Raw genomic sequence first — 15,451 nt, forward strand, 5'->3', positions numbered from 1 at the left:
TACAGGTCATAAGCTACCATGTCAACTGACAATTATTGACAGTATTGAACGTTGTCACTGACTACTCTCCAACACAACTCCAGCAACTTCAAAGATCCTGGACAGCACCTTCCAAACCCATGACCATTTCCATGCAGAAGGACAAGGGCAGCAGATACATGGGAACACCACCACTGCATGTTTCCCTCCAACCCACTCACCATCCTGACTTGGAAATATATCACAGTTTCTTCAGTGTCACTGGCTCAAAATCCTAGAATTCCCTCCCTAAAGGCATTGTGGGCCAACCTATAGAATGTCAACTGCAGTGGTTCAAGGAGACAGTTCACCACCACATTCTCAATGACAACCAGTGACAGGCAATAAATACTGACCAGCTAGGGACACCCACATCCCACAAGTGAAAGAAATGAATTAGCATGATTATAACACTGAAACTTACCTTTGTCATTTCATCTTATTTTGTCACTTGAATAAATTTCAAAGGAGGGAAAAGGTGCTCTTTTTCTATTACTACTCTTCTCAGTCCCTAAGTAGTTAGTTCTTACTTTGATATGGGGAGGTGAGAGACGATTGGTGAGTAGTTAGTAAATTATTTTTAGTAATAAATAGTTTTGTTATGTTATGGCAGATAAACTCAGCTAGTGGAAGGTACATCCTGCAATAGATGTGAAGTTGTAGAGGCAGCATGTATCCTACTGAAACACACCTGCAGGAAGTGTCATTTATAGCTTTTTATTATTTCTACCTATGCCTACATTCATCAGTGATAGTTCAACTTATTTTGTAAGCAAAAAGTTCAAAAACTAATGGACAAATTTCAATCAAACTTGGCACATGAATAATGGAAATACAAACCCTGGAACTTTATTAAAAGATACATCTGTTAACATGGAGAGATAGGGAAATTGATGATTTTAAAAAGAGATTGTTGTGGATTATCTCAGCTGCAATTGTAAAATTGCTCATATTTTAACAGCTGTGACCAGAGTTCAGTTCTGAAGGGTCACTGGACCTGAAACTTTAACTCTGCTTTCTCTCCAAAGATGTGATCAGACCTACTGAGTGTTTCCAAAAAATTCTGATTTTGTTTCTGAGTGTTCTCAGATTAGGTTGTTGGAAGTGTATTAGCCTGAAGCCACCTCAGTGAGACAACAGCACTTAGAAGATATTTTTTCAAACTTTGTAGCTGCAGAGCATCAATAAGACAAAAAGTCTCAAAAGAACTGTGTAATTTTAAGATCATTAATAGTGCACCCTCTTAGTTTGTTTATTAGATTAGATTACTTACAGTGTGGAAACAGGCCCTTCGGCCCAACAAGTCCACACCGACCCGCCGAAGCGAAACCCACCCATACCCTGACATTTACCCCTTACCTAACACTACTGGCAATTTAGCATGGCCAATTCACCTGACCTGCACATCTTTGGACTGTGGGAGGAAACCGGAGCACCCGGAGGAAACCCACGCAGACACGGGGAGAATGTGCAAACTCCACACAGTCAGTCGCCTGAGTCGGGAATTGAACCCGGGTCTCATGGCGCTGTGAGGCAGCAGTGCTAACCACTGTGCCACCGTGCCGCCCACAAATCTGTATGATTTTCAAAAAACGTCTTTCTGGGCCTAGCTTTCAAATTTACTCAACTATAACCAAACAAAACATAAGTAAAACGTTAAATCTGTCTTTCATCCTCTTGTATATTTTCCCAATAAAATTTTGAAAGTAAATTTTAACTTGAGGTATCTGGGGAAATCCAGATTCTTTTTGGTTTTTCTTTGTTTAATCTTTAAACATTATAGAAGTGCTTCACTGGATACAAGATTCTTTTGGTTTGTTCTTAAAAGGTTTTAAACATTACATAAAAAGTGGGACACCGAGCTGATCCAGAGGAGCTTAATATTCAAAGCCGCAAGCTTGCTTTTATATCTAAAGAAGAACAACAAAGTAGATAGGTGAATGAAACAAATTTGACTAACTTATGTTGGATTCCTGGCAGCCTGCCCAGCAGGTCTCTTATTTTTTTAATACCCTTTAACAAAATTGCAATGAAAGTTTGCAAATTCAACAGTTTGGTTTTTGAATTAAAATGTTTAGATACCAAAATGTTACCCCAACATTAAGAGGCAGACCTCAAGAAAATCATAATTTGCAAGTTCCTCTTATAGCATTGCTCCTCTTTCAGTGTTCTAGGATCAAAAATACTGAAACTTCCTAACAGCATTATGGCTACCCAACAATCGAAGGAATGCTATGGTTCAAGTAAACAGCAGCTTTCATCACTACCAGCTTTTACAAGACAAAAATGGCCAATAAGTACTGACCTAGCAATGTCCATATACCATGATTTTTTTAATCCCTTGAGAAAACATTATTTGACCCCTGTTCTGCATTGGAAATCTTTTGAAATAGCCTAGACAGCAGCTATAATAGATTTTTGGTGATTAGACTCATGAATAGACTGAATAAGAAATCATTCTGATTATTTATCCAAGTAATTAAAATGTTTTAAATATTAAAAGCTGAAGGGAAGTAAAACTATAATGCAGAAATTCATTTTGATTTTAGCGGTGGAGTTTGGTGGTTCTTGATATCCAAAGGAATACCATGAGTGGCTGGGCCAAAGAAGTTTCCACATCAAGTGCAATTTCTAATTGACATCCATGCCAAACCTGCAATGGAGTCATCAGTCATGTGACGACCCACAGATGAAGATTAAATCAGTGAAGGCTTGGTCATACTACACACAGAATCTACCACAGTCCACCCTCCACCCTAGGTACTACATCACCACGTTCCAAATAAAAATCAGACACTTCAAAACAGTATTGAGGCACAAAACCCTAATTAAAACATGCGCGCACACACACGCGCACTTATATAAAAATCAAGAAATTAAGGCTACAGACCTAGTGCTAAGAAGTCGGACCACTGCAGGCAATAGTGTACTTTTGATGGGACAGACTCAATGGAGAGCAGTAGCTGTGATCTATATGGACTTCAGTAAGGTGTTCGACAAGGTTCCCCATGGCAAACTGATTAGCAAGGTTAGATCTCATGGAATACAGGGAGAACTAGCCATTTGGATACAGAACTGGCTCAAAGGTAGAAGACAGAGGGTGGTGGTGAAGGGGGCTTGTTTTTCAGACTGGAGGCCTGTGACCAGTGGAGTGCCACAAGGATCAGTGCTGGGCCCTCTACGTTTTGTCATTTACATCAATGATTTGGATGCGAGCACAAGAGGTATGGTTAGTAAGTTTGAAGATGACACCAAAGTTGGAGGTGTAGTGGACAGCAAAGAGGGTTACGTCAGATTACAACAGGATCTGGACCAGGTGAACCAATGGGCTGAGAAGTGGCAGATGGAGTTTGATTCAGATAAATGCGAGGTGCTGCATTTTGGGGGAAGCAAATCTTAGCCAGACTTATACACTTAATGGTAAGGTCCTAGGGAGTGTTGCTGAACAAAGAGACCTTGGAGTGCAGGTTCATAGCTCCTTGAAAGTGGAGTTGCAGGTAGATAGGATAATGAAGGCGGCGTTTGGTATGCTTTCCTTTATTGGTCAGAGTATTGACTACAGGAGTTGGGAGGTCATGTTGTGGCTGTACAGGACATTGGTTAGGCAACTGTTGGAATACTGCATGCAATTCTGGTCTCCTTCCTATTGGAAAGATGTTGTGAAACTTGAAAGGGTTCAGAAAAGATTTACAAGGATGTTACCAGGGTTGGAGGATCTGAGCCATAGGGAGAGGCTGAACAGACCGGGGCTGTTTTCCCTGGAGGCTGAGGGGTGACCTTATAGAGGTTTACAAAATTATGAGGGGCATGGATAGGATAAATAGACAAAGTCTTTTCCCTGGGGTAGAGGAGTCCAGAACTAGAGGGCATAGGTTTAGGGCGATAGGGGAAAGATATAAAAGAGACCTAAGGGGCAACGTTTTCACGGGGGGGGGGGGGGGGTACGTACGTATATGGAATGAGCTGCCAGAGGATGTGGTGGAGGCTGGTACAATTGCAACATTTAAGAGACATTTGGATGGGTATATGAATAGGAAGGGTTTGGAGGGCTGGGTGCTGGCAGGTGGGACTAGATTGGGTTGAGATATCTGTCGGCGTGGACGGGTTGGACCGAAGGGTCTGTTTCCATGCTGTACATCTCTATGACTATGACTAAAGGGCCTCTTCTGTATTGCATGATTCCACATTTAATGGCACAGCAAAGTCAAGATGTCATAAATAAAGCTGGATGAAGATCAACAGCCTACCTGCATACCTACATACACAATAATGAAAATGCACAAAAGGGGCAGACAAGCACACACTCAATGAGGATGAAACAAGCTACCAGTCTCTTGTGAATGCACAGAACAAGCAGCTCCTTTGAGCTGAAAACTTATAATTAATGCCTTCAATTCAGATCAAATATATTAAAATAGCCAACATATTAAAAATTAATCTTGTTTATGTATTCAATGTAATTGTTAAATACTGTAAGAGTCAACTTGGCAGCAACCAAAAGAGTTCTAAAGCAAAACCTAATAAGCATGTATTTTGTCTAGCTGGCCTAGCTAAAACAATTAAGTTTAAAGCTGCATACAGGCATCTACTGAGGCAACTACTAATTGAATTGTCTAATGAACTATACTCACTGTAGCATCTGCATTTTTTTAACTAAAGAAATTCTTTAAATTTAAAAATGATATCAGAAATGTTTATGAGTAATAGAGGTATTTTATGCTTAATACTTTAAATGTGCTCTCAAAATTAAAGTTAGCTGAACTTACGAGCATAAACAACTTGGCCACATGGTTAGCAAGGTTAGATCTCTCAGAATACAGGGAGAACTAGCCATTTGGATGCAGAACTGGCTCAAAGGTAGGAGACAGAGGGTGGTGGTGGAGGGCAGTTTTTCAGATTGGAGGCCTGTGACCAGGGAAGTGCCACAAGAATCAGTGCTGGGTCCATTACTTTTCATCATTTACATAAATTATTTGGCTGTGAGCTTAAGGGGTATAGTTAGTAAGTTTGCAGATGACACCAAAATTGGAGGTGTAGTGGACAGCGAAGAAGGTTACCGCAGATTACAACGGGATCTTGATCAGATGAGCCAATGGGCTGAGAAGTGGCAGATAGAACTTAATTTTGATAAATGCAAGGTGGTGCATTTTCAGAAAGCAAATTTTAGCAGGACATGCACACTTAATGGTAAGGTCCTAGGGAGTGTTGTTGAACAAAGAGACCTTGGAGTGCAGGTTCATAGTTCCTTGAAAGTGGAGTCACATGTAGATAGGATAGTGAAGGCGTCTTTTGGTGTGCTTTCCTTTATTGGTCATAGTATGGAGTACAGGAGTTGGGAGGCCACGTTGCAGCTGTACAGGACATTGGTTAGGCCACCTTTGGCATATTGCGTGCAATTCTGATCTTCATATCGGAAGGATGTTGTGAAACTTGAATGGGTTCGGAAGAGATTTACAAGGATGTTGCCAGCATTGGGAGAGTTTGAACTGTAGGGAGAGGTTGACTAGGCTGGGGCTGTTTTCCCTGGAGCGTCAGAGGCTGAAGGGTGACCTTATAGAGATTTATAAAATCATGAGGGGCATGGATAGGGTAAATAGTCAAGGTCTTTTCCTTGGTGGGGGAGTCTAGAACTGGAGGGCATATGTTTAGGGTGAGAGGGGAAAGATATAAAAGAGACCTAAGGGGCAACGTTTTAAACACAGTAGTGTGTGTGTGGAATGGGCTGCCAGAGGAAGTGGTGGAGACCAGTACAATTGCAACATTTAAAAGGCATCTGGCTGGGTATATGAATAGGAAGGCTTTGGAGTGATATGGATTGGGTGCCAGCAGGTGGGACTAGATTGGGTTGGGATATCTGGTCAGCATGGACGAGTTGGACAGAAGGGTCTGTTTCCATGCTGTACATCTCTATGACATTCTATTAGTTCCATCTGAACTCAGAAGTGCTAACATGGTTCATTCATTAAGTAAGCTGGAGAGGTAACAAATCAATGCATTGGGAGGAAAATGGCAAAGGAGAATTTTGAAATTAACCCAAAAGAAAAGACATCTAAATAATTCAAATTAACCCAATTTTTCTATTTTTGTTGTGTTACAACTTAGGAACCTTCGCAAACAACCATCTGGCCCACTTAAAAAATAGAGCTTGCAAATCTGTCTTCAGTAGGAAAGCTACAAATTAAGTGGTCAGCATGACAATGGAACTATGAAAGCTGAAATACTGTCTTACACTCCAAGACAGGAAATACTGCAAGAGCCTATACTTGAACATTTATCTGCATCAAATAAAATTCAACTCCTTCTCAGCCTATATCTAATTTTCATGATACAACTGTATCAATTCAGAGATAAGGATGAAGCCATCATGAAGTTATATGGTCCTCCAATTCAACCACACCTTGAATTCTCTGTTTATTTCTGGTCACGGAGCACAAGGTAACATGCCTTAAAAGCTGAATAAAAGACTTAAAGCTCTGCTAGGAGGCTGGTTTATGAAAGCTTAAACAAACACGAACAGGCCAATGAGATAGGGCATTACAAATACTAAATGACATGGAAAGGTTAATTAACTTGAGAAACATTGAAACAGTCATAGCTGCAAGATAAAGTAAGCTAGAAAAAGGTCAGGTTGAAGATTGAAGCACTTCTTCAATGTTATATCTAGAATGGATATAAATGGATTAGCTTGGATAATGGAAGCTAAAGCATTTTCTCCATCATCTCTCACCCTCCTCCAAAAAACAATTAAAAGCTCCAGAGTCAGAGTCACAGAGATATACAGCTAGCTAGAGTCAGAGGCATAGAGACGTACTGCATGAAAACAGGTCCTTCGGTCCAATTCATCCATGCCAACCAGGAATCCTGACTAAATCTAGTCCCATTTGCTAGTATTTGGCCCATATCCCTCTAAACCCTTCCTATTCATATATCCATCCAGAAGCCTTTTAAATGTTGTACTTTTACCAGCCTCCACCACGTCCTCTGGTAGTTAATTCCATAAACACACTACCCTCTGTGTGAAAAAAAACCACCCCTTAGATTCCTATTAAATCTTTCCCTTCTCACCTTAAACCTATCCCTTCTAGTTTTGGTCTCCCCCACACCGGGGAAAAGACCTTGTCAATTTACCCTATTCATGACCCTCATGATTGGAATTGAATGAGGCGTTAGAAGTGGTATAGCAATTTCTATGAGCAGCAGTAAATAGATCAAGTTACATCCCTTTTGGTGCTCATCACATAAATCGCATTTAATTTTATGGTGGTGTTAATCGATAGTGAGAAAGGAACGAGCTACCTTCAACAACCAAGGTACCTTATTTTAAGATTGCTTTGAATATAATCTCTCATCTGATTAACACCTTCCAAATATACTTGACTGGTTATGGTTAATCTATTGAAATACATAGTGGCATATTTCTTATTTACCCCAAGCCTCCCCACTTAATTAAATATTGATGATCGTGTCCAACGTCAGGAATGTGGACTCAGACCGGAACAACTAAAGAAAATGAAGCAAGCTTCATCCCAGGGAACTTCATAGATTACACACTGCCCTCACAACATACACGTTCCTTTCCAAGGGTCCTTTATAGCTCACACGCTGCTCTCAAAACATACTGGAGATCAGCGACGCTGTATGCGACGTTTAAAACAAACGCGTTTAAATCAATATTATTTAAAAACAGAACATGAGCAGATTAAACAAACCAGCAGCATTGGCGGTGGTCGACTATATGGAAGGCAGGATGAAGTCTACAGAAGCGAACAGCAACACTTGTCAAATACAGTTAACGCTGGTCGCATTATGTTCAATTCATTCAATCCATAAGGCTTGCTACTTCTCCTCCAGCCCCTAGATTGCAACATCTACTACACTGCGATTGTGTTTATCGACATCAGGCAGCTTGTCATATTTCATATTGCAGTACTGACACTGGTCGAATATTACAAGCCGGACAGGACGCAGTGGTTGGGGCCGTGTGCGCGCGCGCGAAGGGAAGGGTTTTATTCTTTTTGCAAAATTAAAACATTAATTAAAAAGGAGGGGGGGTCACGAGCGGAATGGCTGTCGGCAAGCAGAAATACAGCGTTGACCGTAGAAAGAGGGAAAGAAAATGGATGGTAATAACATCGATTGATGAAGGAGGTCACTGTTCAAGGCATTAATGGGGGGGGGGGGAGAGAAATCAAACAGAAGAAAAACCAGTGTGAACCGCCGCCACAATAACAGACTGACGCCGATCTCAAACAGCCGTCAGTTTACAGTCGCTTCCTCGGCCCTTTGCTGCAGCTGCTTACCTTTCCACGGGAGAAACACCGCCGCCAGTCTCTACGTGAGGTGACGCGCAGATTATCGATGTGTTTTTGCTTCAAATGAGTGGTAAGGATATTGCCTCCCCCCCACCCCCTTTAAGAGGTACCCTAGTCGATTTCTTTCCCTTTTTTCTTTCTCTCTCTCTATATTCTCTTTCACCCCTCCTCCTTTAACTCCGCCTCTCTAGTACAAATACATAAACGTGGGTGCGGCGGCGGCGGCAGCAGCGCCTCCAGAAAAGAGGGTAAGAACACGACGCCTACAGATAGCGAGGCGAAAACGACTGGCGCTCCCATCAGCTTATTCCATTGGACCAGGGATTGAGGGTGGGCGGGTCGACGGGGCGGGGACTATTTCAAGATGCTTGAACTCCATTGGTCAGATTTCCATCGTCTCCACCCACCCTCGCCTCTGTTTTTCTCTCTCTCTCTCCTCCTCATGCAAGAATCCAGACACCACCCCTCCCCCCCCGGCCGCGCGCGCCAACTGCGATCCAGCCGTGCGAAACTCCCCGCACCGTCTAACGGCCACAGCGCGCGCAGTTAATCGATATTCAGCGGTCAATGACATTGGGGTGCATTGTCTGTCTTTTGTTGGTCCTGATTATTTTTGTATGGTATTTTGTGCCTGTTTGCATAGAAGAGAAATGAGAATTACAAATAACAGCGTTGCTTTGCATGAAGGAAAGGAACTTGCATGCCGTAGAATTGGATTGAAGCCGATGGATGTTTGGGGTGAAGGGTACAGACACGATGGGCCGAAGATCTTCCGTGCTGTAAAAACTGTATGACTGAAAATTATTTATGATGTTGGTTGAGGGATAAAGATGGTAATGAAGAGCTTCCAACCCCGACCACCCCCCCACTTATTACAATCACGTGTTCATCTGAAAGACGTTATTTCTGACAATATAGCACTCCCTTAGCACTTCACTGGAACCTCAAACCTAGGTTAAGATTCTCAGACATCGAAAGTAGACGTTGATTCAGTTAAAATCACACTACACGAGGTTGCAGTCCAACAGGTTTATTTGGAAGCATCAGCTTTCGGTGCGTTGCTTCAGGAAATTGCGGATTCAAAAATGCTACTCACTGAGTAACGGAGTGAGCGGAAAATTAAGTCCCCCCAACAATGGTGTTCTGAAGATGTTAACACTTCACCGAGGTTTGGTATTCGCGACTCAGCTCACCCAAGTTGATATATGTGGGTACAAGATTCAGGGAACCACAGGAGCCCCTTTTGACACTGATGTGTTCAACTGCCCTGAAATTCCTCCTGCAGAGTTGACAGAACAGTAAAGGGGAGCAAGAACTAAATTGAGAATGTTTATACATCCATAACTATGAGCTGATGCTCAAAATGTCACACAAACTTCCAGGAGAAAGTGAGGACTGCAGATGCTGAAGATCAGAGCTTAAAAACGTGTTGCTGGAAAAGTGCAGCAGGTCAGGCAGCATCAAAGGAACCAGGAGAATCGACGTTTCCAGCATAAGCCCTTTTTTTTAGGAGAGCTTCTTCAAGGAAGGCATCCTTGCAAGAGGATTCGCAGTAGGTTAAAATCAACTAGGAGAAAGTGAGGACTGCAGATGCTGGAGATCAGCGTTCAAAAATGTGTTGCTGGAAAAGCGCAGCAGATCAGGCAGCATCCAAGGAGCAAGAGAATAGACGTTTCGGGCATGAGCCCTTCTCCTGCGCCTTGGATACTGCCTGACCTGCTGCGCTTTTCCAGCAACACATTTTCAGCTCTGATCTCCAGCATCTGCAGTCCTCACTTTCTCCAATGTATTTCATGATCCATATCTGATGACAGAGGAAGGATTATATGAGGGTAAGTTGAGGAAGTAATTAAAGCAAATTGACAATGTAGAAAAAATGTGACAAATGGAGAAGTAAAGCTTGGGCAATTGACAGTTTGGAGTTCAGACATAAGTGAATTGGAAAATCTTTGGGGGGTTGAACACAAGGACAGGGTACAATAAAAGCATTTGAGATCAGGCAGCATGTGTGGAATGAAACAGTTAATGTTACAGGGTAAAAACAACGACTGCAGATGCTGGAAACCAGATTCTGGATTAGTGGCATGTTTATTCCTGATAGAACATAGAAAAATACAGCGCAGTACAGGCCCTTTGGCCCTCGATGTTGCGCCGATCCAAGCCCACCTAACCTACACTAGCCCACTATCCTCCATATGCCTATCCAATGCCCGTTCAAATGCCCATAAAGAGGGAGAGTCCACCACTGCTACTGGCAGGGCATTCCATGAACTCACGACTCGCTGAGTAAAGAATCTACCCCTAACATCTGTCCTACACCTACCACCACTTAATTTAAAGCTATGCCCCCTCATAATAGCTGACTCCATACGTGGAAAAAGGTTCTCAGGGTCAACCCTATCTAAACCCCTAATCATCTTGTACACCTCTATCAAGTCACCCCTAAACCTTCTTTTCTCCAATGAAAACAGCCCCAAGTGCCTCAACGTTTCCTCATACGATCTTCCTACCATACCAGGCAACATCCTGGTAAACCTCCTCTGCACCCGTTCCAGTGCCTCCACATCCTTCCTATAGTATGGCGACCAAAACTGCACACAATACTCCAGATGCGGCCGCACAAGAGTCTTATACAACTGCAACATAACCTCAGGGCTCCGGAACTCAATTCCTCTACCAATAAAAGCCAGTACTCCATATGCCTTCTTCCCCGCACTATTTACCTGGGTGGCAACTTTCAGAGATCTGTGTACATGGACACCAAGATCCCTCTGCTCATCCACACTACCAAGTATCCGACCATTAGCCCAGTACCCCGTCTTTTTGTTACTCTTACCAAAGTGAATCACCTCACATTTACCTACATTGAACTCCATTTGCCACCTTTCTGTCCAGCTCTGCAACTTATCTATATCCCGCTGTAAACTGATACATCCTTCCTCACTGTCAACAACTCCACCGACTTTCGTATCATCCGCAAACTTGCTCACCCAACCTTCTAGCCCCTCCTCCAGGTCATTTATAAAAATGACAAACAGCAATGGTACCAAAACAGATCCTTGCGGAACACCGCTAGTAACTGCACTCCAAGATGAACCTTTACCATCAACTACTACCCTCTGTCTTCTTCCAGCCAGCCAATTCCTAATCCAAACCTCCAACTCACCCTCAATGCCATACCTCCGTATTTTTTGCAGTAGCCTACCATGGGGAACCTTATCAAATGCCTTACTAAAATCCATATACACCACATCTACCGCTTTACCCTCATCCACCTCCTTAGTCACCTTCTCAAAGAATTCAATAAGGTTTGTGAGGCACGACCTGCCCTTTACAAAACCATGCTGACTATCCTTGATCACATTATTCCTATCCAGATGTTCATAAATCCTATCCCTTACAATTCTCTCTAAGATTTTGCCCACAACAGAAGTGAGACTCACCGGCCTATAGTTACTAGGGTTATCCCTACTCCCCTTCTTGAACAAGGGAACCACATTTGCTATCCTCCAGTCTACTGGCACTATTCCTGTAGACAACGAGGACATAAAAATCAAGGCCAATGGCTCTGCAATCTCCTCCCTTGCTTCCCAGAGAATCCAGGATAAATGCCATCAGGCCCAGGGGACTTATCTATTTTCACCCTTTCCAGAATTTCCAACACGTCTTCCCTACATACCTCAAATCCGTCCATTCTAATTAATTGTGACTCAATATTCACATCGGCAACAATGTCCTGTTCTTGAATGAATACTGACGAAAAGTATTCATTCAGTGTCTCCCCAACCTCTTCAGCCTCCACACGAAACTTCCCACTACTATCCTTGACTGGACCTATTCCTACCCTAGTCATTCTTTTATTCCTGACATACCTATAGAAAGCCTTAGGGTTTTCCCTAATCCTACCAACTAATGACTTTTCATGTCCCCTCCTTGCTGCTCTTAGCTCTCTCTTCAGGTCCTTCCTGGCTACCTTATAACTCTCAATCGCCCCAATTGAACCTTCACGCCTCATCTTTACATAGGCCGCCCTCTTCCATTTAACAAGGGATTTCAATTCCTTATTAAACCACGGCTCCCTCACACGACCCTTTCCTCCCTGCCTGACAGGTACATACTTATCAAGGACACTCAATAGTTGCTCCTTGAACAAGCTCCACATATCAATTGTGCCTTGAAGCCTACTTTTCCAAGCCACGCATCCTAGGTCGTGCCTCACCGCATCATAATTTCCCTGCCCCCAGCTATAACTCTTGCCCTGCAGTGCACACTTATCCCTCTCCATCACTAGAGTAAAAGTCACTGAATTGTGGTCACTGGCCCCAAAGTGCTCACCTACCTCCAATTCTAACACCTGGCCTGGTTCGTTACCCAGAACCAAATCCAGTATGGCCTCACCTCTTGTTGGCCTATCTACATATTGTGTCAGGACATCCTCCTGCAACATTGGGCAAACACCGACCCATCTAACGAACTCGAGCTATAGCTTTCCCAGTCAATATCTGGAAAGTTAAAGCCCCCATAATAACCACCCTATTACTTTCACTCTTCTCCTGAATCATCCTCGCAATCCTTTCTTCTACATCTCTAGGACTATTAGGAGGCCTGTAGAAAATTCCATTCCTAACCTCAACCCAAACTACCTCAGATGGCGAGTCTTCATCCATCGTCCTTTCCACCGCTGTAATACTATCTTTGACAAGCAATGCCACACCTCCCCCTCTTTTACCCCCACCTCTGACCCTACTAAAATATTTAACCCCCTGGAACCTGCAACAGCCAATCCTGTCCCTGTTCTACCCATGTCTCCGTAATAGCCACAAAATTGAAATCCCAGGTACCAACCCACGCTGCAAGTTCACCTACCTTATTTCGTATACTTCTCGCATTGAAGTATACACACTTCAAGCCACTTTAATACACACTTCAAGCCACCTTATACACATGTCAAGCCACTTTTGCCCGAAACGTCGATTTTACTGTTCCTCGGATGCTGCCTGAACTGCTGTGCTCTTCCAGCTCCACTAATCCAGTTAATGTTACAGGAAACTGGAAGCATCAGATCAGAAAGAAGTGACTGGTGGACGGTTAGGTAATTTAAGTATTGAAGAATATAAGGAAATGGTTGGAGATGGCTTTATGATGGAGATGATGGGAGAATAAAGATAATATGTGATGGTAAGGCTTCATAACTGACTAGCAATTGGAGTTAGAATGTTTCTTTGCAAACAAAAGTTAAATTAAAACAATGGAACAGTGAAATTGAAGTGCAGAAAGCAAGTGATGATTAAAGATTAAAATTACTGATAACGTAAATACAAGACTGAAGGAGGGAAGAAGTGAGGATGCCAGTGAAAACACTTAGTCAGGATAGGGCCACAGTGAAGAACCTGAATTGAAAAAGAAACATGAGGTTGGAAAATGCATTTTGGCAGACTTCATCCAGAAGTCTGATCTGGATTTGTTTTTTAAAATTCAGAATCCCTGTTGGTAACAACTTCCAGTTCCCCAATTCAACTGGACTCCTTAAAAGGTGTCATAAAATCTCCCACAAGCTTATGTGCATCTGGATATTAAAATGGGCAATAATTGACTGGCCAGTGCAGCTCTTGTCATCTTTTAAGTCCTTAGTTACTGCAGAAAATTAGAGGAATTATACTTAGAATAATTATAGGAAATTGTCTACTGCTTTCCAGTAGAGTTCAGCCTTGACAGACTGTCTCTTTGTTTTCTTAATTATTTCTCAGTAGCACATGCTGCAGTGATCACGGTCTCTCCAGACCTCCACCAAACTGACAGGATTTCTGAACACCAGTCACCGAGATAAAAATGTATCAAAAAATCACACTCAAAACTAAAGTTAAAGTTGAAAATAGAGGCAAAAGTTCAACTAGAGTGCTTCCAGTGAATGACAAGGAAGCACAATCCACTATGAACTGGAAAAGGAGAGAACAATGTGAAGTTTAGTGATAAAGACAACGTTGCAATCAGGCTGATTTTTGTGGGTTTGAAAGAATCAATTGGTACAAACTAAAGTCAGACAAAGCAGATTCAGGAAGGGGCAGGATGTTGTATATTTTATTTCTCAACTCATGCAGGAACGATACTAGCTTCTATGTCTGTAATAGGTTTTATGCACAATTCTTTATTGCATTCTTCCAGCTTTGTCTTTCAGCTCTTTCTGCAGCTTAGTTACTTTTCTATGTCCACACACAAGCTTAACCAATCCACAGCTACCTGGATTACACCTCTTCCCACCCCATCTCTTGCAAAAATGCCATCCAATATTCCCAATTCCTCTGCCTCCGCCGTATCTGCTCCCAGGAGGACCAGTTCCACCATAGAACACACCAGATGGCCTCCTTCTTTAGAGACTGCAATTTCCCTTCCCACGTGGTTAAAGATGCCCTCCAACGCATCTCGTCCACATCCCGCACCTCTGCCCTCAGACCCCACCCCTCCAATCGTAACAAGGACAGAACGCCCCTGGTGCTCACCTTCCACCCTACAAACCTTCGCATAAACCAAATCATCTGCCGACATTTCCGCCACCTCCAAAAAGACCCCACCACCAGGGATATATTTCCCTCCCCACCCCTTTCCGCCTTCCGCAAAGACTGTTCCCTCTGTGACTACCTGGTCAGGTCCACACCCCCCTACGACCCACCCTCCCATCCTGGCACTTTCCCCTACCACCGCAGGAACTGTAAAACCTGTGCCCACACCTCCTCCCTCACCTCTATCCATGGCCCTAAAGGAGCCTTCCACATCTATCAAAGTTTTACCTGCACATCCACTAATATCATTTATTGTATCCGTTGCGGTCTCCTCTACGTTGGGGAGACTGGGCGCCTCCTAGCAGAGCACTTTAGGGAACATCTCCGAGACACCCGCACCCATCAACCACACCGCCCCATGGCCCAACATTTCAACTCCCCCTCCCACTCTGCCGAGGACATGGAGGTCCTGGGCCTCCTTCACCGCCCCTCCCTCACCACCAGACGCCTGGAGGAAGAACGCCTCATCTTTCGCCTCGGAACACTTCAACCCCAGGGCATCAATGTGGACTTCAACAGTTTCCTCATTTCCCCTTCCCCCACATCACCCTAGTTCCAAACTTC

The 15,451-nt window shown here is 43.3% G+C and overlaps 1 protein-coding gene and 1 long non-coding RNA gene across 5 annotated transcripts in view; one reads left to right on the forward strand and one right to left on the reverse strand.

The window, feature by feature from the left end:
- The window catches only part of add1 (adducin 1 (alpha)), a 180,474-nt gene extending 171,924 nt beyond the window's left edge, over positions 1 to 8,550 (reverse strand). The window contains exon 1 of one of the 3 annotated variants that reach the window (XM_087974379.1): positions 8,319 to 8,550. The gene's annotated coding sequence lies outside the window, so the exon portion shown is untranslated. Of the gene's footprint in view, positions 1 to 7,727; positions 7,864 to 8,318 lie in introns of those variants that run through there. The other 2 variants (XM_087974393.1, XM_087974397.1) reach the window with 2 other exon arrangements.
- LOC122556801 (uncharacterized) overlaps positions 8,071 to 15,451 on the forward strand; it is a 182,113-nt gene continuing 174,732 nt past the window's right edge. For both annotated transcript variants that reach the window (XR_006313665.2, XR_015751338.1), the window contains exon 1: positions 8,071 to 8,400. This is a non-coding gene — a long non-coding RNA (uncharacterized LOC122556801). The remainder of the gene's footprint in view (positions 8,401 to 15,451) is intronic.

This window comes from Chiloscyllium plagiosum, unplaced genomic scaffold (genome assembly GCF_037043375.1).
Source record: "Chiloscyllium plagiosum isolate Xiang-an unplaced genomic scaffold, Cpla_swu_hap1 HiC_scaffold_2, whole genome shotgun sequence".
NCBI lineage: Eukaryota > Metazoa > Chordata > Chondrichthyes > Orectolobiformes > Hemiscylliidae > Chiloscyllium > Chiloscyllium plagiosum.